General features: G+C 41.0%; 1 protein-coding gene across 1 annotated transcript in view; it reads right to left on the bottom strand.

Annotated features, from left to right (window-relative positions):
* The window catches only part of HSD17B4 (hydroxysteroid 17-beta dehydrogenase 4), a 185,798-nt gene that overhangs the window by 31,399 nt on the left and 129,150 nt on the right, over positions 1 to 25,249 (bottom strand). The window lies entirely within an intron of this gene.

The raw sequence follows: 25,249 nt of genomic DNA, 5'->3' as shown, positions 1-25,249 counted from the left end.
GTTGCACCTGCAAGAACAGTTTGGTCAGACAGAAAGGCGCACTATCATTTAGGAACCAGGCCATGCTAAGATTGTACGGAAACCTGTGCTCTCTTACAGATTTTATGGCTGTGCGTATAAAACTCAGTTTTAATAAAATATCGCAGAAAGTCCAAAATCCATCATGCTAACCATTGTAATAGTGGTGATATATACAACAAAATATGTTAGAAATAAATATATATGTTTACAAGTTTTTGAACCATTTCTGTTTTAATTTATATAAACATTTAACAAAATGTGCAAAGAAATTGAGAGTTTGTAAATAGGGATTACTACAAGACAACAACCATATGGAAGACATAAAAGGTCCAAAGCCAGAAGGTCCAGTCAAAATAGGTCCCTTTTCTACCCACAGGATAAATGTATTTAAGCTGAGTTTGAAAGGACCTCCAATAATCGTTACAGTATGTAAGCTGCATATTCTAGAGAATCACACTGTGATTTATAACATACTTTCATTATTTGTATACATTCCAAGAGATTCCAAGTGCAATCCAAATGCTAATGGGGCATTTGGTGAACCAAAGGGGATGTCATCACCACCAGTATCATTAGTATTCCTGCCTAAATTGGTTTCTTCTGCCTGTGTTGCAGCATACTTCTAACAAGACAAATCTCCTGCTCATTTTATTGGAAGGACAGCAGTCCACACAAAAATCTAAGTGCTCAAGTTACTGAAGAAACAAACCTCATTCGCATATGGATTAAACTGGGAATTTCACAGAAACTATATAAAAGAATATAGCAATAATTATAAAGATTTTTTCACAATGCATTTATCTATAGCATGCTGGTGATAGATTATAAAGCTAGGGGAGGTGGTAACTCACTAAGGCCACTTTCATATGGCCCATACTGTACCGTTTTCATATGGGTAGCATACGGCCACATTCATTTCAAAGGACAATACGGCCATCCATTTAAATGGCCGTATTTTCCACTGTACCATACTGTGCTGCGAGACATAATGAGAAATATAGAGCATGTCCTACTTTCTCCAGTGTTTCCATTCTGTACGCATCATAAAAGTCTATGGGAATGTTTAAAATATGTGTTGCATACGTGCAGAATATAATTGCGCACTGTATGCTGCCATATATATACAGACAGTACCCATGGAGACCAAAATCAGTGGGAGGTCATTCAGTCAGCCAGTCCATCCTGTTTTATATGGGTACAATTTCAATATGATGACATGTGTGGACATACAGATGAAAACTGTCACGTATATATAGATTCATATGGCACAGAAATACAGGACTGGAGAAGTCACATGGTCGTGTGAAAGAGGTTTTAACTTGGAGAACCCCTTTAAGTATCTAGAAGAAACTACAATGCCCCTTTAAGTATCTAAAATTTGGTTGGCTTGGTAACTTTGTGAAAGTAGCCTGTGCAATCCTCAGCAGGAACTAAAGGACAAAACGATTTTGAAAGGATATTTTCTATAATCTAGGTCCTAAATGATCCCTTAAAAACCCAGTAAGTGTCGCATTACCGTATAAGCCAAGTGCCATAATCCTATCAGTTTGTATAATCTGCGCACTGAATAGGTACTTTTCAGGTGGCGTTCATTGTGCAATCATAACATGCAGTTAATCATTACACACGGTTGATATAGATCTATGTGGCTTTTTTGTAAGTCCAGGACACTGCAGGCTGAATGGCAAGCGCCTCCACATTACATAATGGGCTGCTGTCCCCGTAATTACAGCATAAAGGTAAAATCAATACTTCAGACCTACAATGATTTTCCTATATCGCTCCCCATTTCACAAACAGTAAAAATTATCACAATGAATCTCAGTAATAACTTAATGGCTACAAAGATAACTTTTATAGCTGGATAGGGCCTTTTTAAAAGAAATTCTAGACATCATGATCTGCTCTACGAAGATTACGAGGAAGATGCCATGTTATGTCATCTATTGCTTTAGATAAGGAAACAGAAAAACACATGTACAAGTAATATGTTTTAAAGGAAAGATTTAGGAGTAAAATTTTCTAATATACACGTAATTGCAATTGTTCTCAAATACCGGCTGTCCATTACTTTAGAACACCCAACTTACAGACGACCCCTAGTTACAAACAGACTGGATGTTGGTAATTTACTGTACTTTAGCCCTAAGGTATAATAAACATCTGTAACAGTTATCACAGGTGTCTGCAATTAAGCTTTATAGTAAATCCTGGTCCTAATGACAATCCAACATTTTTTAAAAGCAATTGTCACAGATACAAAAAAAAAAATTGTCTAGAGCTAGAATAAGTATACAGTTTGGACTTAAGAACAAACCTACAAAACCTATCTTGTACGTAACCCGGGGACAGCCTGTAATCAGATATGAGCGCAGGTATATACCATCACCGCATCACAATGACAAAGCCAAAGTATCTGTCCTGTGATCTACATCCAGAATGCACACGAATACTAATATAGTAAGTAAAGAACCCAGGATATGTAAGTGGGATAACTATTTCATGCTAAAGGCACAAAAGATCTTTTATAGCAGCTCCTAATATCCCTACTTGAGAAGACGGCTGTGGTCACATTTTCTTCATTGTTTCTACTCTTTAATGAGCCAGCAGTCACAAACACAAATGCATGGAAGACGCCACTCAGCTTCTCTCTCCTGCTATGGCCTGGGTGAGCATATGTTGGTGTGCATGAGGCCTTGTTTGTAAACAGACTGCCAACTGCCGCTTAGTTACAATGTAACTTCTATTTCTGAAGATGGAACTCTATCGCCTCTACTGTTTGTTACACTGCTGTGAGTGTTAACCCTCTCTGCTCTCTCTCTCTGGTTGTAGTATGCCATGAGCACTATATTCAAACATCAAGATGAAAGTGAAGGAGTAAACCCTTCCTTCTCAGAGTAGTTTGAACACACACAGGGAGATTAGATGTGAGCTCATGCAGCCTCCATTGACATACACTGTACAGGCTGGATTACACATCTCTATGGGAGGGAGTAGCTTGATTTTATTTTATTTTTTTTAAACTAAGCAAAATTTGTTAATGAAGTATATAAGAAAAATGTTCACCACAAATGACGGTTATGCTTTAACTTGAACCTGATGAATAGCTGCACCAGATTTTGCCCCAATAAAATTACCTCCAAAGTGAAATGTAAATGTGCTGAAAAGAAGAGCTGAAGAGAGTCCGATTAGGAGAGTCCATTTTAGAGGCTGCAGGAAGAGTGTATTTTCCCCATCTTCAGTCTAGAGTATATAGAGCTGTGCTGCTGGTGTCATATTAAAAGAAAAGAACCTCATCCTTCAGATTGGTCCCTTTAAGGCCGAATGCCACTTTATTAAAAGCATTAGCTATCAACTTAAACTGTCTTCTGAATATGTGTTTATTGGAAAACTGTATTATTTTCTTATTCAGTAAAAAAAAAAAAAAATTAAAAAAAAAAATTACACAGCCACAAGAGTCTTTTACATTATCAGCTCCACTGATGGCACTTTGATGATGCCAGCTGGAGCAGACAGGGAAGACACAGCAGGAATCATAGCAAAAACACAAATGCAGATCTGCTTTTCTATAATAAGAAGAGACGGTAAAAAAAAAATCATAATTAGCAGAAGATTAAACAAATATGTATATTTAAATACAAGTTAAATAAGATCTTCTTTTCATGGAGCTAAGAACCTATTGTTTGCATTGTGATTATTTGGCTATGCTTTTATAGGTTCAGCGTTGCTTAGAATTTCTAAAAAATAAAAAAAAAGGTTTTGTTTTCTTCTCTAAGCTAAGTAACAAAGCACAGCCCTGTTGGTGGTGTCACATGACAAAAAAGCAATACAAAAAGATCATCTGCCAAACGATTCTATTCCGTAGTACAGATATTTTTAAAACCTCTGTGTGTTGAATGTGGGAGACTGAGCCACATAGCTTATCTATAAGTAGACAAATGCCGTTTTAAACTAGCACTACAACATTTAGTCCTCACAAAAAGTTTGGAATATTTGGCTCTTAGGTGAAAAGTCAATGGGACATATTAATCGTGCGACAGCGTATGATAGCCCCGCCGCTGCATATTCGCAGGGGTATACATTAAGCGGCTTTCACCCCTTGAAGTATTGGGGCAGCCGAGTGTGCAGCGTTTATTCGACGCCAGGGAGAAATGCAGCTGGCAAGCTTTCACATAAATAAATATATCATATGTCCTGATGAATATGCCTCAATGTCTCCAGAGGTCGCACTAACATTTTTTCCAGAAGGGCAATAATATTTCTCTTACCATTTTTGAGGGGTATGAAGTTTTCAGTAATACAAATAAATAACTCCTAGGGCCTGTATTAGCGTTTTAAATTACAGGCCCTGTTTTCTGTGCTTAAATAGCCGTTTGAGACAATTATAGTGATATTACATCATGCATTAAATAAAGGGTAAACAACCGTTTTTGTCTCCTCACAAATTTTAACCCACAGAGTGCACAATGGATAATGCCCAGACTGCCCTGTCCCAGCTATGGCTGAAGCTCCAGATCTCTCTGTCGTGACTATGGCTGACGCCCTAGATCCCCCTGTCCAGACTTTGCCTGACGTCTTTGTTGGCGATCATCATTTCTGCAGCCCTGAGGTGCACTGGTCCTTTATCCAACAAGAATGTTTCTTGGCACATGCAAGAAGGTGACACCAGGCTGATGTGAATAGTTTTGAAAGGTCTGAAGTGACAGCTGGGGGCCTCTTACTTGCCTTAAATGTGCATGGAGCTGATTGAAAATGGTTTGAAAATGAAGTGGTCATCGGGATGAGATGTGGCCATTTCTATGGCTTTTTGTAACACCACCAGTGCAAGGCTTTAAGCAGGTTGCAACAGAGACTGGTAAAGTACCATTCATCAATTATTATGTGTCATCTAAGTTTCATGATGTCAAGACGTGAACAGAATTATGAGGATGAATATTAATTGCCTTTGAAGTAGGAACTCTTTTGGGTGATTGATCAAACCTGTGAGGACCAAAGGTGTGCAAAATGTAATGAAAACAGTGAAAAGTGTTATATGAGCATTAGAAAGTTTAGTTTTGTACTCTACTTGTGTTGAACATCAACGTAAATCCTCCATTTTATTCAATGTATAGTATGCACTTCAGCATGTCGCTGTACATTTGGTATAACCATTCACAGGCCTAGACAAATAAGGGATACCACATTTCGTAAGTCTTCCTCTATTATTTCTACCTGAAGCCATCACTCTATGCTTCATATGGGCTCTTATGGCTATTAGTGAGCCTAACAGAAGCTGTATGTACAGTATCCTAAAAGCTCTACATGAGGGGAAAAAAAAGATACAACACCTTGAAAAAATATATTATTAAATAGATCAATTGCTCTTTGAATTCAATAAAACCTGCAGCATATAAGCAACAGGAAATAAAACATCCTGAACATAACAAAAATAGAAATAATCCTAATTTGGCTATTCATAAAGGGTTAAGACTAGAGATGAGCGAACATGCTCGTCCGAGCTTGATGCTCGTTCGAGCATTAAGGTACTCGAGACGGCTCGTTGCTCGGACGAGTATTTCCCCTGCTCGAGATCGAGCATTTAATTAAAAAAACACAGTGAAGAACAATGAAGAATAGAATAAAAACAGTGACCACAGTGAACACAGGATCATTTAAGTGAAAAACACAGTAAAGAACACAGTGAAGAATAGATTACAGATGTTCGGCACATCTGCTTACTTGTCGGAAGATACGCGCGGAACCGTGCGAACAAAATAGTATGTGAAGAACAATATATATGTGTGAAGAACACATTGCACAACAGCACAGAGACACCGGGGAGCAGCACAGAGACACCGGGGAGCAGCACGAAGACATGGGGCAGCGGCAGCACGGAGACATCAGGCAGCGGCACGGAGCAGCACGGAGACATCGGGGCACGGAGACATCGGGGCACGGAGACATCGGGGCACGGAGACAGCGGGGCACGGAGACAGCGGGGCACGGAGACAGCGGGGCACGGAGACAGCGGGGCACGGAGACAGCGGGGCACGGAGACAGCGGGGCACGGAGACAGCGGGGCACGGAGACAGCGGGGCACGGAGACAGCGGGGCACGGAGACAGCGGGGCACGGAGACAGCGGGGCACGGAGACAGCGGGGCACGGAGACAGCGGGGCACGGAGAGAGCGGGGCACGGAGAGAGCGGGGCACGGAGAGAGCGGGGCACGGAGACAGCTGGGCACGGAGACAGCTGGGCACGGAGAGAGCGGGGCACGGAGAGAGCGGGGCACGGAGAGAGCGGGGCACGGAGAGAGCGGGGCACGGAAACAGCTGGGCACGGAAACAGCTGGGCACGGAAACAGCGGGGCACGGAGACAGCGGGGCACGGAAACAGCTGGGCACGGAGACAGCGGGGCACAGAGACAGCGGGGCACAGAGACAGCGGGGCACAGAGACAGCGGGGCACGGAGAGAGCGGGGCACGGAGAGAGCGGGGCACGGAGAGAGCGGGGCACGGAGAGAGCGGGGCACGGAGAGAGCGGGGCACGGAGAGAGCGGGGCACGGAGAGAGCGGGGCACGGAGAGAGCGGGGCACGGAGAGAGCTGGGCACGGAAACAGCTGGGCACGGAGACAGCGGGGCACGGAAACAGCTGGGCACGGAGTGAGCGGGGCACAGAGACAGCGGGGCACGGAGAGAGCGGGGCACGGAGAGAGCGGGGCACGGAGAGAGCTGGGCACGGAAACAGCTGGGCACGGAGACAGCGGGGCACGGAAACAGCGGGGCACGGAAACAGCTGGGCACGGAGACAGCGGGGCACAGAGACAGCGGGGCACGGAAACAGCGGGGCACGGAAACAGCTGGGCACGGAAACAGCTGGGCACGGAAACAGCTGGGCACGGAAACAGCTGGGCACGGAGACAGCGGGGCACAGAGACAGCGGGGCACAGAGACAGCGGGGCACGGAGACAGCGGGGCACGGAGACAGCGGGGCACGGAGACAGCGGGGCACGGAGACAGCGGGGCACGGAGACAGCGGGGCACGGAGACAGCGGGGCATGGAGACAGCGGGGCACGGAGACAGCGTATCTCCCGACAAGTAAGCAGATGTGCCGAACATCTGCAATCTATTCTTCACTGTGTTTTTCACTTAAATGATCCTGTGTTCACTGTTTTTATTCTATTCTTCACTGTTCTTCACATCTGCTAACTTGTCGGGAGATAATATACGCGCGGAACAGTGAAGAATAGATTGCAGATGTTTGCATACATCTGCTAACTTATCAGAAGACATTCTTTTTAAATTAATTAACACATTTTATTCCCGAACCATGGTCCCTTTGAAAAATGCTCGAGTCTCCCATTGACTTCAATGGGGCTCGTTACTCGAAACGAGCACTCGAACATCTGGAAATGTTCGGCTCGAGTAACGAGCACCCGAGCATTTTAGTGCTCGCTCATCTCTAGTTAAGACATAAATCTCTCCTGTTACATAAAATGAAGATTGGTTTCTGCTTGAATAATGAAAATAAAAGCCTACATATAGAGGATATAATTGTATTTAGATTCTGTTTAGCTGCATTTAGGCTTTTATTGTATTACGCAGCATTACAGAGGTGGGAATATACAGCTAAGGGTGCAGTAAAAGGATTTCATTCCGGGTGCGGCAACAGAATTGCCATGTACAACATTATTGATCGCTCAGTAACAATTCCATGTTTCTGTCTTTATTGCAAAGGAGCCAATGAGTTCAGCTCATTATAGAGCTAAATCAATTACTCAGCAAGATTGACTCATCTTAAAGCAACTATTCCCTTCCCGGCATTTGTGAGTTTAGCTCATTTAATAATACAGAAGAAAACTACCCCATGAGCATTTTTCTACTTCATATGTGAAGATATCAGGACACAGAAAAATTAACATTGCAACTTGTGCTGCATTTAATTGGATGTTATAACCAAACAAAAGTAGTATCTAACACACTAACTCAAGCACCTATTCTGTTTTGTGGCATATCACTGTAGTCACTTGTATAGGTTGTCAAGTTACATTTTAAAATTGTGTCTAAATTATTTATACATCAAACTTTCTCTGATGTTGATGTTTGTGAGGCTACAAGTTCAGAGCTCGGTCACAATCAGTCTCAGTCCTTGTGAAAAAGCTTGTCACAAGGCTGCTATCTCTTAGAGTAATAGCATGTAGATAGACCATGCAGGTCAAAAGATAAGAAGTAGCACCAAAGGTACAAGAACAAACTTTGTCACAGACAATTCAAGTTAACAATAGGGAAAGTATCTTCTAACCACTAAACAAAGCAATAAGTTAGGACAGAAAAGAAAAAAGTCAAAATAACAAGAGATCAGTTAAACCGCGCAAGACAAAAGTAAGCTAGGAACTTTACCTTAGGAAATTTCCTGTGGAAAAAGCTTCTTAATAAAAAGTTGAAAGGTGCAGGAGATAGGTTGAAAGCAAACTGCAAGGTTAAAGACTAGCACCTCCTACAGGCAAGGAGTCAAATATGGCACGGGGCTATGAAAAATAGTGCAAGAGCCCGAGAGAGGACATCAGCAACCTTGTCCAGATGGTATTACTCTACCAACTCTCAACGTATAGGGAAACACAAACATCTCAGGAGAAGCTGACAAACCCTTCCTCAAAAACAGTCTCCGACTGAATTAAAAAATTAGGGTGTGAACTATAGTAAAAATATAGGGGGAGCCTGCATACTTTCTAAAAACCTGCAGTTTTGTTTGCGGGTTTTTCTGCCAAAGTACGCCAGGCCTAAGCTTCTTGGCATATCTGGCAGGATAGGCGGGAATCTCGCCCATATAATGTTGTGCCGGAAAAACCAAAGTCTTTAAACTATTTCCCTGCAGTACCAAACAGTAGCTTTTGGCCACAGGCCAGAATATAAAATGTTTTCAGTCTCGAAAATATGGATTTTTTTCTTTCTTTCGGTTGCTGTTACTATGATATTTGTAGGTTCTAGCCTAACCTGTGAGCTTTACTTTTCATACCTGCTCACAATAATTACAGATTTGCTTCTCATTACCATTTTTAGTATGAATTTGACACTTTTCTATTTAATAGACAACTTGGTAATATTCAATATAAAAGCAGATACAAACATAGACAACACAATTCTTTTCCAAATTTTCCCTAATTATCTTAGTCAGGTGCCTCTTGTTGCTGCCAAAAATATTGTAAGTAGACAACTAAAGTACTTACGAGTCGGCAGTCAAACTGTTTTTCGCTCTGGTCTTTTAAAATGGAACTATTACTATCCGCCTAAGGGAATTTTAACATCAGTTTATAGCCGCTGGTAACTTGCAATAGAGAATACTATACAAGCTGAAAATTGGTTTCAACGGGCACAATTTCTTCTTTATAGTATTCATGTATACACTGACAAAAAGTAAACACCTTTTCAAATATAAGCACAGAAAATAAATGGTTAAAGGTCTAATTTACAATAGAAAAGGTATGCAAGCATGTATGCAAGCATGTATGCAAGTATGTATGTATGTATGTATGTATGTATGTATGGTGCTTGTTTCATCTTTGCCTTAACTCTCATGCACACAACAAATTGTGGCCAGATCACAGCACCCTAGAGGTTCATTACACCCGGTCATAGTGTGGTGAGCGGTGTCTCGTTGCACCATGACAGAGCCAGGTGTCCGCACCACTGGAAATAGACCTGGTCCAATTTGCAGCACAATCGCTCAGCTTCCTATGGTGAATGGAGGGGTGAGGAGCTCTAACGCCCCCCTCCCCTATTCCCTTCTCCACCTGGACATAGACTTTGCCCAGAATCTTGCCTTGGTGTGTACAAGTCATGTGCATGAGGCCTTAATCATAAGAAAACATTGCCGTATCCGGAAAGCATTCCAACATTCAAACATTTAGAGAGCTCTTGAACCTATGGCTTCCTACAGTAGGACAGGTAAAGTGCCAAAATGCTTATGACTCCCTCAAAGTGACTGGATGGGGTTGTTCAGAAATTAATACGTCCTAGCTCGATGGACAGCCAGCCAGACAGCCCCCGTCCAATAAGCTGCTGTCTGGTTTGAAAACCTCTCCAGGAATCGTCCATCAATAATATGTCTCTAGACAATCCCTTAACCCTTTGAACACCAGGTTTCCATTTTCATTCCCCACCATCAAAAATATATTACTCTTTTAATTTTTCCATGTAAAGAGCTATGTGTAGGCATGTTTTCTGCATAATAAGTTGTTCTTATTTACAGTATTTAAACCCTTAATAGTAATTGAATGTTAATTGAATATTCCATGTTGTGTACTGGGAAGCGGGAGAAAAAAAATGGAGGAAAAACGCAATTGCGTCATTTTCTTGTGGGCTTGGATTTTTACGGCTTTCACTGTGTGCCCCAAATGACATGTCTACTTTATTCTTGGGTTGGTACGATCACGGGGGTTACCAAATTATTATAATGTTTTCATACATTTACAAAAATTAAAACCTCCTGTAGAAAATTTTTGGGGGGATTTTGCCATTTCTGGCGCTAATAACCTTTTCATATAGGTTTTATAGTGCTTTAATACATTTAAAAATAATTAAAACTTGCAAACAAATTTTTTTTTTTACTTTTTGCCATTTTCTAGTGCTAATAAGTTTTTCATACTTTCGGTGTAAGGAGCTTTGTGACGTGGCAATTTTTTTTGCGGGAGGAGCTGATGTTTTCTTTATTACCATTTTGGGGACTGTACAATTTTACACATTGTCGGTGTTAGCGGTGGGTGTTTGCTGCAGTATACAGCAAACACCTAACTTGTATGAAGAGGGTTCAATCTGTAAGCCCTTTCTATACCTCAGCAGCAGGAAGGGGTTAAATGTAAAAATGCATTAAAATCATAGTTAGATGCAGCGCTGTTTTACATGGCTAGCTTGACCCATTAACCAGACATAACACATTCTGTATAAAGGGTACTGCCCATTTTCTAGGAGAAGGATAACTTATTTTACTAATACAATTTCAGGAATATTAACCAGTGATGTATATTTATATTAAATTCAAAGTGCAAAAATAGTAGTAAAACAGTTACCGTATTTTTCAGACTAAGGAGCACAAAAAATACTTTGATTTTCTCAGAAATCAAAGGTGTGCCTTATAGTCCAATGCGTCTTATATATGAACCGTACTTACAGACAACAGCTGCCTTGAACTGTGCACAGGTCTGCCATCTGCTGTTCATTTATCCCTAGACATTTTAGCAGGCATTTATTGATGGTGCGCCTTATAATCCAGTGCACCCTATAGTCCGAAAAATACGGTAGTTGAAAGTAGTAGTGTACTGGAAGTAGTTTCTGTATTACTTATTTTGTCTTTAAATTGTATAGAAGCAATATATTCCACATAAACATGCATTAAGCTCTTGAGTAAACACATGAAGCCGTTACCTAGCATTAACTTCATTTAATAACTTTAAAGACAATTATGCACGATTCTGCAGTCCAACTCTTAGAATATAAGCAAGGATTCGTCTGTATTCACATTTTTTTCTTATTTATTTGAAAGAAACAAATAAAGCTTGTGGCAACTAGTAAGAAGTATATACAATGTGACATGATTCACTGGCCCCAGAGCTTTACAAACCTCAAAAACCCTCTTCAACATGAAAGTGCTGACAGGAAAAAAATGTACACAAATTAACATTCTATAAACGGAGGGAAAGAATCATCTTGCTCACATGAGCCAAAGGTTCATAAAAATATTACTTAGCAAAGTGACTGGGGGAAGTCAAGACAGAGAACACCAATGTTTCATATACACACACACATGGTTCTTTAGGTTAGTACTCAAGCTCAATTCGTATGTAACTGTAGCTCCAGAAAAAAACATTTTTATGCCCCAGTGACAACTGGATTTTCTAAATTTTCTGCTGTCAAAGGAACAAGGATGATCAATAAAACTGCATAACAGACTAGGACTGCACCAATACCAGAATTTTGAGTACCCGATACGATACTTTCAAGAAAAGAAAAAAGTATCATCTTGATTCAATGTCTAGGGTGCGGTCACATAGGGCTTCACATTGCATTTAGAAACACAATGCAAATGTCTGGGGACGGGCGCAGGCCAATCGCAAATGTGTTTCCAATGAAACGCATGTGATCATTAACGATCAATGTGAAGGTTGTCCTGGTAATGTTAATATAAAATGTATCATTTATTTTGTGCCTTATACATTTTTATAAATTCAATTTAACTGTATTAATATGTTAAACAATAGAAAAAAGTGATATAGAGAGAAGAATCTCTGAGAAGATCCATTTCTACATACCAGTGCATTAAGCTTGTGTCACAGTATAACTATGGAAGACAACCTGTAAGCCCATAGTCTAGTGCAGTGGTGGCGAACCTTTGGCACGGGTGCCAGAGGTGGCACTCAGAGCCATTTCTGTGGGTACTCTCGCCCCAGGACACAGTTCACTAAATAGGACCAAATCTTCCTGCCGTCCAAGGCAACTCAAGCGACACTTCATTGGCCGTTTCAAACTCCGGGAAAAGTGAGAAGGTGTTGACAGAACTGCATTATCTCTGAATCTCATCCTGCTGGGCCCACCATTCTTTCTCTACAAAGCAACCCTGGAGTGAAGCTACAACGAGAGTCTGATTTGCCTTCCTTCTTTCACCTGAATTGGTGGCCTCAGGTGGCCAATACGATTAAAAAATGTGGAAGAACAGGCAGCAATAAGTTACTGTTTAAAGTGCCATGTTGGCACTTCACGGTGAATAAGTGAATATTGGTTGTACTTTGGGCACTCTGTCTCCAAAAGGTTTGCCATCACTGGTCTAGTGGATAGAGGTGCTTCTGTCTATATGGCTGGAACAGTGTGGAGTTAAAATCCAAATCTGGGCAAATAATTACTTAAAGGAAACCTACCACTTGTAGTGGCAGGTTTCTGATGTAAATACCGGGCACCAGCTCAGGGTGAGCTGGTGCCGGAGCTTATTTTCGTTAGTGTTTTAAACCGCGGTATCACGGTTTAAAACACTTTTTAAACTTTATAGCCGGCGCAGGCAGGTACGCGCTCGAGCTTACCGTACGCGCGGCTACATAGGAAGTGAATGAGAGCCGCGCGCATGGTAAGCGCAGAGCGCGTACCTGCCTGCGCCGGCTATAAAGTTTAAAAAGTGTTTTAAACCGCGATACCGCGGTTTAAAACACTAACGAAAATAAGCTCCGGCACCAGCTCACCCTGAGCTGGTGCCCGGCATTTCCATCAGAAACCTGCCACTACAAGTGGTAGGTTTCCTTTAAAAAAAAATTGCTCTGCAGCGGGGTTGAGGGCAAACTACTCTGCTCTCCTCATTTAGAACAGATGTATGCTTGGAAGATTAAATAATCATTAACATATTTCTAAAGTACATGCATAGCTTAAAGATAACCCGTCAGGCAAAATAACCCCCCTAAACTAAATATAATTTTCATAAACTGCCATTAGAGAGCATTGCCTCTATCCCTTCATTGTCCCTCTACATGCCTGTAAACCTAAGCAATGAGGTCCTAAAGCTGTATGCAAATGACCAATGTCCAAATGAGTGATTAGCATATTCCGCAGTCCAGCTTATTCATGAGTGTGAGGTACGGCGACACCCCCCAGTGCATGACTGACAGCCTGTATAATGATGTGAGCCTGTATAATGGTGTGAGGTATAATAACTCCTCCATGTGCTTGCTGGTGGCCATGCCCCCTGCAGCCTGCGTGTGTATACAACAGCTCCAGGATGCAGCCATGTTATAGCAGAACATGTCAGGTACATGTGTAGCTGATATCTGTGTCTCACACATGTGTATTAGGAGGAGGCAGCATGTCAGCAGATAAAGCACAGACACTAGCAATGCTTTAGTATACATTACACACAGACATGAGCAGGGGGAGGAGAGGGGAGGGGTAACAACAGTGACATGACTGCCTCTGACCATGTGACCAGCCTCATTTACATAATAAAGAAAAGATTATTTTCAATGGTTAATGTATGAATTGACTAGATTAAGGCTGTGATAGGATCCTTGTGATCTGCTTCAAAAGGTAGTAGTGACAGGACAAGTGACACAGACATGATGACAGGTGTCCTTTAACCCCTTCACGCTCCGCGGCGGATATATCCGCCACGGAGCGCAGTGACTTAGCGCTCAGTGGCGGATATATCCGCCACGGCGCCTATGCCGGCTCGGCTCTGGATCAGAGCCGAACCGGCATCGGGAAACACGGGGTGCCGGCTGTAACTAATAGCCGGCACCCCAGTGTAACACCCGCGATCGGAGTTGTCTCCGATCGCGGGTGCTTAACCCTTTAGATGCCGCGGTCAGCGCGACCGCGGCATCTAACAAGCATCAGGGGTGTCTTTCCCCCACGATCGGCCCCCCCGAACCATTTTCGGGGGGCGCCGATCGTTGCTATAGTAACTCTGGGGTCCGATCTGGACCCCAGAGTTACTAGCAAGAATTGCCAGTAAGATGGCGTCTGTGACGTCATCTTACTGGCAAAGTGCCAGCCTATGCAAGTGCATAGGCTGACACTGATAATACTCTGCAATACATGAGTATTGCAGAATATTATCATGAACAAGCAATCAGAGGATTGCTTGTTCATATCCCATGGTATAAAAGTAAAAAAGTAAAAAAAAAAGTTATTCAATAAAAAAATAAAGTCATAAATCACTAAAAATGCCCCAAACCCCCAAAACATATAAAGAGACATATAACTCAAAAAAAAAGTCTAAATCATAACACAAACCCCACATATATAGTATCACCGCGTCCGTAACAACCCGTAGAATAAAAGTAAATCATTATTGAACCCCCACGATAAACGCCGTAAAAAAAAACTGTTATAAACCCTCCAAAAATTATGATTTTTACCTTTTCAATCCCACAAAAAATGCTATCAAATGCGACCAAAAAACCATATGTACTTAGACATGATACTGGTGCAAAGTACAACATGTCCCGCAAAAAACAAGCCATCAACCAGCTCCGTAGCCAAAAACGTAACAAAGTTATGCCACTTGGAAGATGGCAATACAAAAATTATAGATTTTTCCCCACATTAGGGTTTTGTTTGACAAATTTAGTAAAACGTAAGAAAATATATTCATGTCTGGTATCCCCGTAATCGTATCAACCCATAGAATAAAGCTAACATGATTATTAGTCTATACGGTGAACACCAAAAAAAAAAAAGTCAAAAATCCAGTACAGAATTGATGCTTTTCTACTCCTGCCCTCAAAAAAAGTTCCTAAATTTTCAACAATAGGTGATACCAACCCCAAAATGGTAACAATGGAAAAAGCATCTCATCCCGCAAAAATAATGCCGTCACATGGCCCCAATAACGAAAAAGCGAAAATTTTATAGCCTTCAAAAGGGGCCAATGAGGAAACTAAAATCCTGGCAGCTGCAGGGCTCTCCTTCCCTTCTGCGTCTCGCTGTGCGCCCATAAAACAAGTCACAGCCACATGTGGGGGGTCTTTGTACTCAGGAGAAATTGCAGAACAAATTGTATGGTGGGTTTTCTCTTTTTATATTTTGGAAATGTGTAAATTTTAGTGCTAAATGAACGTATAAGGGAACAGTATGACCATTCTAAATTTCACCTCCATTTTGATTCAATTACTATGAAGATCTCAAGGGGTTAACAATCTTCGTAAAAGCTGTTTCTGATAGCTTGAGGGGTGCAGATTTGAAAATGGGTAGATTATATAGGGGGTTTTGATGCTAAATATGTAAAATTTCATTCAAAACTGTATTTATCCCCAAAATAGTCAATTCTGAAAATCCGGAAAAGCGATATTCTATTTGTAAGCCGCGTGACATCAAAATAAATTATCCAGACATTTCAGAAATTATGAAAATGTAAAGTAGACAAATGGGAAATGTTATTCAGCAACTTATTTAGGTGGTAAATCTATCTGCCTGAAAACGCAATGATTTAGAATTTCGAAAATGGCAAATTTTTCAAAAAATTTATCATATTTTCTTTTTTTTGTAAATAAATGCAAAACTTATCTGCCAAAATTTACCACTAAAATGAAGTACAACATGTGGGGAAAAAACAATCTCAGAATCGTTTTGATAAGTAACAGTGTTCAAAAGTTATAACCATATAAAGCGAAGCAAGTCAGAATCCAAAAAATCGGGCTGAGCCTTAAGCTGTAAAATGGCTGCGTCCTTAAGGGGTTAAAGGGAATCTGATTCACCAACTGGGAATAACTACTATGTTATGCAAGGCTATTCCCCCATGTGCCACTCATGTCTTTGGTTTATTTTCTAGATGCTTAGTCTGTACAAAAGGTTACATTTAGAAATATTGAAATTAGGCTCAAGTGCTTTAGACAACATTAACTGAGCACCATTTGGTTCATGGACAAAACCAACTCCCCTGCTATACACATCATTTCCCCATCATTTACTTCACTTCCGGGTCCAGTTAGATGTGATGAATCTATATATTTATTAAAGTACAGTTTTGGCAAGGATAAAGAAGCTTAACAATAAAGTCAGATGTGTTGGCACAACCATATGTAACATACTGGTCAGTCTAGGTAGGAAAATCATGGCGACGGATTCCGTTTGAGAAAATTTGATGTAATATGACAAGTATGCCATAATAATCCCTCTTTACACAGGTCCATGATGCTAAAGTTGGATTGCCGGTGATGGAGCTACAAGACCTTTAACAGCCTTTTCTTCATTTACATCATATGCTGGATTTTAATGATTCTTTAAATAACTTGCACAAACCCTTTTATATCCTACCTAGATGATTTGCAACCCTGTAACTGAAAAAAAAAAAAAAGAAAATAGCTTAATAAGGGCAAAACGTATTTAACCATTAAAAAATAATAAATTGTCCATTGTCCTGACTAGTGCTTTCCAAGGACTTTGGATCCAGTGTTACTTTAGTGCCCCAAAAAACAAGAAAGGTTGGATCCAGTGTTACTTTAGTGCCCCAAAAAACAAGAAAGGTGTCTTTTTTCATTATTTCAATATCAATGAAAGCGGAGCAGATGAAATTAATAATAGAACCGTACGTGATGTCCTTTCTGAAAAGTCAGCATGATATATACCGCCTCATAAATAAAAGGCATAATAGTACAGGCACTTCATTACTTGTGAACAAGATTTTGAAGTCTTAGAATGAAAGCATTCCTGCACAGACTGAAAGGAAACACAGATGTGAACTACTTAACAGCACATAAACACACAATATACACATTATACTAAAGGTTCTCGATAGAAAGAAATCCACAAGCCTGTTATGAATTTCATCTCCAAGATTTTTCTGATTCAACAAGAAGCTCTTGAAATCTACGTATATAACCCATTCTTCCAAGGAACAGCGCGTTATCAAGATTTGTTTCGCAACACGTCCACTAAAGAGCCGTTTGGTGAACTTTAAGGAAATGTAAGGACTTCGGCACACAGCTGTGCGAGCTGTTTACCTGGGCTCCAGACGGCAAATAATTCATTGCATCCATTGTTTGCTCAGTTAGCAAAGTAATCATTGTTTGGGGAGTAGGAAAGTGCTTGATTGTAACTGTGGGATTCTTTTAAGGAGTCTCGGCTGATGTGTTTGATGATATCTACCAGCAACAGTAGCATATAAAGGCTATAATCCTCAAAGTAAAAGAACTTTATAGTCTGGTGCTAGGTCTGTAAAAATAAGGGATATTAAAGTTATTTTTTAGATAAAAATATTGCTTCGATGGTATTGTATTGCAGAATATTGTTTTGACACCATAATGCATCGCTAGGGCTGCCCTGGGTCTAATTACCAGGAGAAGACATCAAAGGCCCTTGTTGGATTGTAAAAGACTAACTCAGCCCTTAGAGCTGCAATAAAAGGTTGGATAAATACAGTATTTTTCGGACTATAAGGCGCACTGGAGTATAAGGCGCTCCATCAATAAATGCCTGCTAAAACGTCTAGGTTCATATATAAGGCGCACCAGAGTATAAGGCGCACCTGATTATAAGGATGAATGACCAGCAGGTGGCAGACCGGTGCACAGTTCAAGCCAGCTGTTGTCTAAGTATGGTTCATATATAAAGGTGCACTGGACTATAAGGCGCACCTTGGATTTCTGAGAAAATCAAAGGATTTTTAGTGAGCCTTATAGTCTCAAATACGGTACTCCAAACAGCGAGGTAGTGAAAGGTAAAATCTGATGTCCTATGGCCAGGAAAAGAAAGCTCACGCCCCTCTCCAACCTTTCCATCACACAGAGGTTGTACATCTTTAAAACGGTAGATGTAACTACAACTTTGGAAAACTTTATTAAGGAAAAATGTTTTTTGGTTTTCTTTCCATTTTCATCTATAGGAAGAAGTCTATTTGAAAGCACTCAGGAAGTCCATAGACAGAAGACTGATGAGGAGAGGAGGCTAAATATTAACTTCTTACACACCAGCATAATATTGCAACGCAAACTCCTTATAGACACTTATAGAAACTATATCAACTTACTGTATTTCCATGCAAAGATGAATAAAGTCAGCATCTCTTTATCTTTCCGCTGTCTCTGTGTAAAATACTAACTGTCTTATGGGGTCACTTGTATTGGTGAACGGCATAGCTTCTAAGTGCCCAAAAGACCTGGTCTGTGGCGGTTATGGTGTAACTAGTTATTTTATTCAACAGGATGTTAAAGGGAGTCGACCAGCAGTTTTGAACACAAAAAAAAACAAAAAAAAACAGCAAACAGTGTTAGGCTACATTCACACGAATGTATGGGGGACGTATATAAGGCGTACTCACGCCCCCCATACATTTCAATGGCCTTGCGGCGTAGCCCATTACGTGAAAACGTTGCTTCTTTCGACGGAATACAGCGCGTGAGCAACTTGTACCTTTGTGTGTGTTAGTAGCAAAATAGCTGAAAGCTTTTTTACATTCCAGGATTGTAGCAGGACTTGGAGCAATGGGGGGGGGGAGTTGCTACTCATCGCTGTGTTTTTTATATCTCCATTCAGACTGCTTCACAGACCCTCTCTTCTGCTGTTAGATCAAACCGGATTCCCAATACAGCAGAGGGCAAAGAGCTGTGCAACAGCTCAGTAAATGAGATCTCGCACAGGAGTGCACCCCAATTCACAGTCCAGCTGCCACCAACATCACTACAAAGGTATGATTATACCGCTCTTGGTAATGCTACTATATGCAGCTTTTTATGGTCAAAACTGATGGTAGAACTTTAAGTAATACTGTACATGACAAGTATAAGAAAATAATCAATGCTGACAAAGACTAGACAAATGACAGCTACAAAAATGAACTTCCAATCACTATAACAAGAAATACAAAGCATCTATGCTTCATATATTAATGCAAAAGCCCAAAACCTGAACATTAAGGAGGATATTTGGAACACACTAAATAATAGGGTCCCAGAAATATGGCCAGAGTTTTAGGGCAATATCTACTTTATTACGCTGTGATTTTCCAGCAAAGTGGAAAGTGTTACTTTTTATTACGATACTTTCTAGCAGCTTAAAATGAATGCAAGTAAATCTACCCTGTTCTGCTGCGTAATGTTCGAGACATTGGTATTCATGTTCTGCTTCTTCCATTACTCCACTTGTAAAAGTGCAGAATAAATGCAGATCTTAAAATCATTATATGTCCTATTCCAATATCAGCTAGACTTCGTGCACTCCAGCACAGCTTATTTTCATTCCTACAAACAACCATTAGGATTTTGCTAATTTTACTGAATTTACTGATCTTGCACCAGTAAGACCTCTTTACACATTATTTTAAGTCATTCAACCAGACTAAAGCACTGTTTGGAACCGATAGCTCTCTTGATGCCAACCTACTTTCCTATTAGAAGTGTGTAAAACATTGCTGCTAAAACATATTATTATTATTATTATTATTATGTAACGTCATGGCCATTTTACAGCTGTATAATCTCTTTCAGAGATTGAGTGCCCAAAATGGGACCCAAAACACACTAACTTTTCTAAAGGACCAACACGCCAATTTAGGCAGTAACAAACTTATTTCTACCAGAATCTTTAAACTCCAATGCAATCCTGTCCGTGCCGTCTCACTCTACAGACAGGACCAGGCCGCATAGTAGGGGTCACTTTAAAATAGCAGGGCACTACCCGGACTGCCTGAGACTGCAGGAAAACACCATGTCTGGCAAACTCTGTGCCTGGGAGATAGCCTGCGTGGCACCGATGCTATAGGCTTGCCACCACTGACCTATAATATATAGGCTTGCCACCACTGACCTATAATATATAGGCTTGCCACCACTGACCTATAATATATAGGCTTGCCACCACTGACCTATAATATATAGGCTTGCCACCACTGACCTATAATATACTAAAAAAAATTTTATGAAAAGGTCACAACTTTTCACTAGACTTTTCAACAGACTATCCATTAAAGTATTGCAGTATAAGTAGACATGTGGGAGGGGTTATATTGATGGTAGCTGGGTCAGATTTTCTAAAAACCCACATGTGAAATTAAAGGTGAAAACTTTTCTTTTTCTTAACACAAAAAGGGTTGTTGGCAATATATACACAAGATGAAGTATACTGTACTTGTGATGGACAGTAATGTTATTGGCATCTGAGATATAGATTATACATGTTACACAAATTTGAAAGTTTTAATGCAATTTTAAAGTGACAGGAAAGGACAGGAGGCACCAATAAGGAATGGTAGATGCTTCTTGGAAATGTGGGTGACATTTGATACAGATACCACAAAATATACAAATATGTCATTTAGAATACAGAGGATTTAAAGAGGTCAACCAGATAGAGATTATGGGGGTATTAATTGTGCGTTGGTGTATTATAAAGGCTGCGTCCTCCACTCATTATATCAAAAGTCGCAAACCTCCCGATGCAGCAGCACCACCAAGCAAAACTACAACAGGGCCGACCCAGAGTAGTTTGCGTAAAAAAAATAAAATGGGTCATGCAGGAAAGCCCCACCATTACCCCAGAGATGACAACGATCCACACCTGCATGGCGTGGAGTTGGTGTAGGAGCAAAAATAGTCACAATTTCTTAAAGTGCGTAAAAATTTCAGTGCTTCCACGCCAGAAAATGTGAACACAAAACAAGTTGATAATCTCATTTACAAACCACATTTTGGATAACAGGCTCCAGTCCAAATCTCACTTTTTAACTAAAACTAACTACCGTAACTCATGGAAGCGCTCCTTATACATAGAACACAGTGGATGTAGGCATAAGAGCGTCAACAATGACATTCACTGAATTATTCAGGCCTAAACTACTGTTCTGACACATCAGATGATAAAAGTGAACTGACATAGATTGTAGAAGTTGAAATCAGAGCAAATGATCTTCCACCAGATACAAAAGACATCAAGAGAGACCATTGATTATGGACATGACTGAAGTCAATTCTAATGTGGTTTGATTGTTCTCCAATTAATAATGCAAACTGTCAAGTCCGATTTCTTAACAATTTACGAATTCAGCCAGATAGGAAAGGAGGGTGAAAGACTTGTTGTCGGAGCCAATTTTCAGTCTTGCCTGCAGACCTAAGAAAAGGCCACTTGCAGAACTAGTAGAGGAGCTCAAGCCGGCTACTCAGTCCTGATGTCCCCAAGTGACAGAGAAGTGTCTCATCTGAAGACTGTGACATTTTTCTGGACAAAAACAAACACAGTTACACTTTACATAACTTCACACTGTGCTTAAAGGAGATAAAAAGGCTTCTCATAATGAGACAGGTGCCTCAAGGGAGTCTATGCACATAATTCCTTTTTCATATGAGCAAGGATTTTCTTTACAGGCTTAGTGCATAGACATGCAGATCTACTCCCTTTCCAAAGTGAAATTCAGCAATCAGATTTTTCCATCAAACTCAATTTCGTAGGAGGCCATATGTTTTCCTTCTTCTAAAAATACTCTTGCAGTGCAAGTCAATAGAAAAGAACAAACATAAGAAGGCAAAGGCAAGAGAATAAGGTAGAATAATAGCTGCATTCATTCTTATTTCTGAGCAATAATTTTTAAAGGGGTTGTCCAGCCACTCACATGAAAAAGCTATTTTTCGCTTATACACAGGACCCCACCGATTTATCACAAAACAGGAGTTAGTTGAACCCCAATTGCTGGTCGCACATGCTCTCTGCTGCTCTATGGTGCCGAATGCCATACTTCATCAATTGAAAAGGAATCATCCAAGTGAAAAATCAAACTGTGTATGTGCTGGAGGCTTTAAAGGTTTATACAACTGTTATGTCATATAATCAAAACTTCTTTCAATTGTTTCCCACTTGCTCCTTAGCAAAGTACTACAAAATAACAAAGAAACCAAAAAGACTAGTTTAATATCAATTCTTTTTGCTGAAATATTTTGTGCATACTGCTAGTTTGCCGCCTTCTGGTTGTGTCTGTACTGACTCGCTTATTTTTGGGCATACGTAGAGTATCTTACAGCTAACAGTGGGTAGAAGTTTCTCTTGCTGAGAGTTGACATTTTTTTTACCGGCTTCCCACTTGTCATTGAGACGTAGGTAACATATTTAGTGCTGATCATTCTGAGCGCATAAAATACAAACCTGTGTGAAGTAAATTGGTATTTTGTTTAATTACTGTGATCAAGTGGAGCGACATGTAAACCAATTTGGAAGGCCCAGGATCAATGGTTAATGTTATTGTGTGACCATTACTGCAGGTTTTCCTGTGCCAGGAAATATTTGTCCTTCGTGAACTTTAGACCGATTTGATCTTCAAAGTAAAACTGAATATTGTATTAATATTTCTTTTGGGCATTTGAATGCAAATAGATTTAGGCTACCCATTCCATATGATAAAATAGATTCATTTGCTGAGAACACTTTAAGATGTCATGTCACCAGCAACACAAAGCTGTGTCAATTTAAATGTCAGGGCTTTGGAGTCAGAAAACCAAACTTAACTCTGAGCAAACATCTAAATGGTGCTTCAAAATTCATAAAACATAACTTTTAATAATGAGTTCCTAAAATCAGTCAAACAAACAAGCAAGAGAGAAAAACGGTCTGACCAGTGGCACAATCAACCTGATGCTGCATCAGCTAATCACCAGTAAGAACACATACCTGGTGGGCTATGTCCAACAGCCAGGGGTGCAGGTGTATGGCAACATTCTAGATTGAGGTGTGATGCAGACAGAGGTCAGGTGAAAAGAGGGTAGGAGAGACAGGATGGCAGGGTGCATAACATGTAAGCTCCAGGGTACATAGGAACAGATAATGTTGGGCAGAAACCTGAACAGACCCTAAAGTAGTGGCTGGGGCCTAGATTGCCCTAAAAGTCCTAACCTCGGAGCCGCAGCCCTAAACAGCTGCCACCCAGAACGCAACCTGTCCCTTGAATTGGGCAAACTATCCCTAGGCTATAGCAGCAAAAGAGACAGAGATAATAGTGTGCCATATAGGAGTCAGAGATTCTAAAGTTTGGGGTCAGATATGCCCAGGGTTAGCATGAAGTCAATGGGGGTCATTTACTAAGGGCCCGATTCACGTTTTCCAGACGTGTTACCCGAATATTTCCGGTTTGCGCCGATTTCCCCCGGGATTTTGGCGCACACGATCGGATTGTGCCGCATCGGCGCTGGCATGCACGCGACGGAAATCGGGGGCGTGGCAGAACGAAAACCCGATGGATTCGGAAAAAACGTCGCATTTAAAAAAAAAATAATAAATCTGTTGCGGAGGTTGCACTTACCTTCACTCAGCCCGGCTCTGTGAACTCCAGTGCGTTCCGATGCTTTTCAGCGCAGCAGCGCCACCTGGTGAACGGCAGAGGAACTACCTTAATGAATCCCGGACAGACCAGAATCCAGCGCAGAGAAAGCGCCGCTGGAAACTTAACTCTGAATACACAACTTCCCCAACTCCAACTGGTCCAAAATGGCTCCACGACTCTGAATCCACAGTCCTGTTTTCCTGATCATACCAGCAGTTCTAAGAGGAGTGCAGGCATTTCTTCCCAGGTCCTCTTTTCTCTGATCTGTAGCGTTGGAGATTGACCAGTGAGAATGTACATAAATTGAAGTACAAATTCAACAAAAAGCCCGGAACATGGGGTGCACAACCACAGGCCGATGGGCCACATGTCGCCTGGCAAGCCTTGAGTTGTGTTCCGCTCCCTGCTGACCAATGATCACTTCCATAACTAATGGAATGGGCATAGAAGGCCGGGTAATGCTGAATGCAGCTTAGAAGTCCTCTTGAGACTCCTGATATCGGTTGTAGGCACTGGCGTCCGTGAACAGCAGAACAGTCCCAGTAGCAGAAGATGACCCAAAAGTGGTAAGTACTTGTCAGATGTAACAGCTACATACAACCTGCACAAGACATATCGGCACATAGAGGAGAGAAGAAGCTGGAGTGCCGTTCCAGAAGCAAAAGAGGTGCCAAGAAAGGGGAGGATTTTTTTTTTTTTGGTCTCTGGTGGTATTATTAGTGGTCTGCTCTGGGGTTCTCCAATATTAGTTGTATGTTCAGGGGGTCTCCAGTAGGCTATATTCACACACAGGTGTGCCAAACGTACCATAGCACGGCGGGCACACATCGGCACCGGGGAGAAGAGGAGGGGGTGAGTGGTGCTCACCCACGCCCCTCTCCATAGTGATGTATGGCACACGGCGCTGTACTCTGGGGAAAGATAGGACATGTTCTCTCTTTCTCCTGAGTACGAAATGGTACGGTGCCACACAGTGGGGGATCATGGGAGACATATATCCAATGTAGGCTGAATGCAGCCTATTGTCTACTCTGGGCTCTCTCCATTATTATTATCTGCTCTGGGGTCTCCACTATTAAAGATTGCTCTAAATGCAGTGTTTGGTTTTCTGGTTTGAAAATTATTGTAGTATTCATTTCTGTTGTAGCATTTTGTAGTGTACTGATGTGGCCCCTTAAAGCTGAGTGGTATGACAATGCAGCCCCTGGACCAATAAATGTTGTTCAACCCTTGCCTAAATCTTTAGATCAAGAATAAAAAGAATAAAACATTTTCTAATTTATTATATATTTGTGGGCTAGAATTCAGACCATTTTATAACAAATCTGATCAAAATGGTCAACCACTTCACCTCAGCAGCACTGTTAAATGTAATGAAGTATTACTTTCACTTGATGTACACAGTATATATTGATTACCACTATTGTGGGAACCCAAATGCTATTATTGATCAATTGTGTTATCTGCTGATTTGCACT

Source organism: Engystomops pustulosus, chromosome 1 (assembly GCF_040894005.1).
Source record: "Engystomops pustulosus chromosome 1, aEngPut4.maternal, whole genome shotgun sequence".
Lineage (NCBI taxonomy): Eukaryota > Metazoa > Chordata > Amphibia > Anura > Leptodactylidae > Engystomops > Engystomops pustulosus.
The sequence above is the reverse complement of the archived record's forward strand: the minus strand, read 5'-3'. Positions and strand labels throughout refer to the sequence as shown.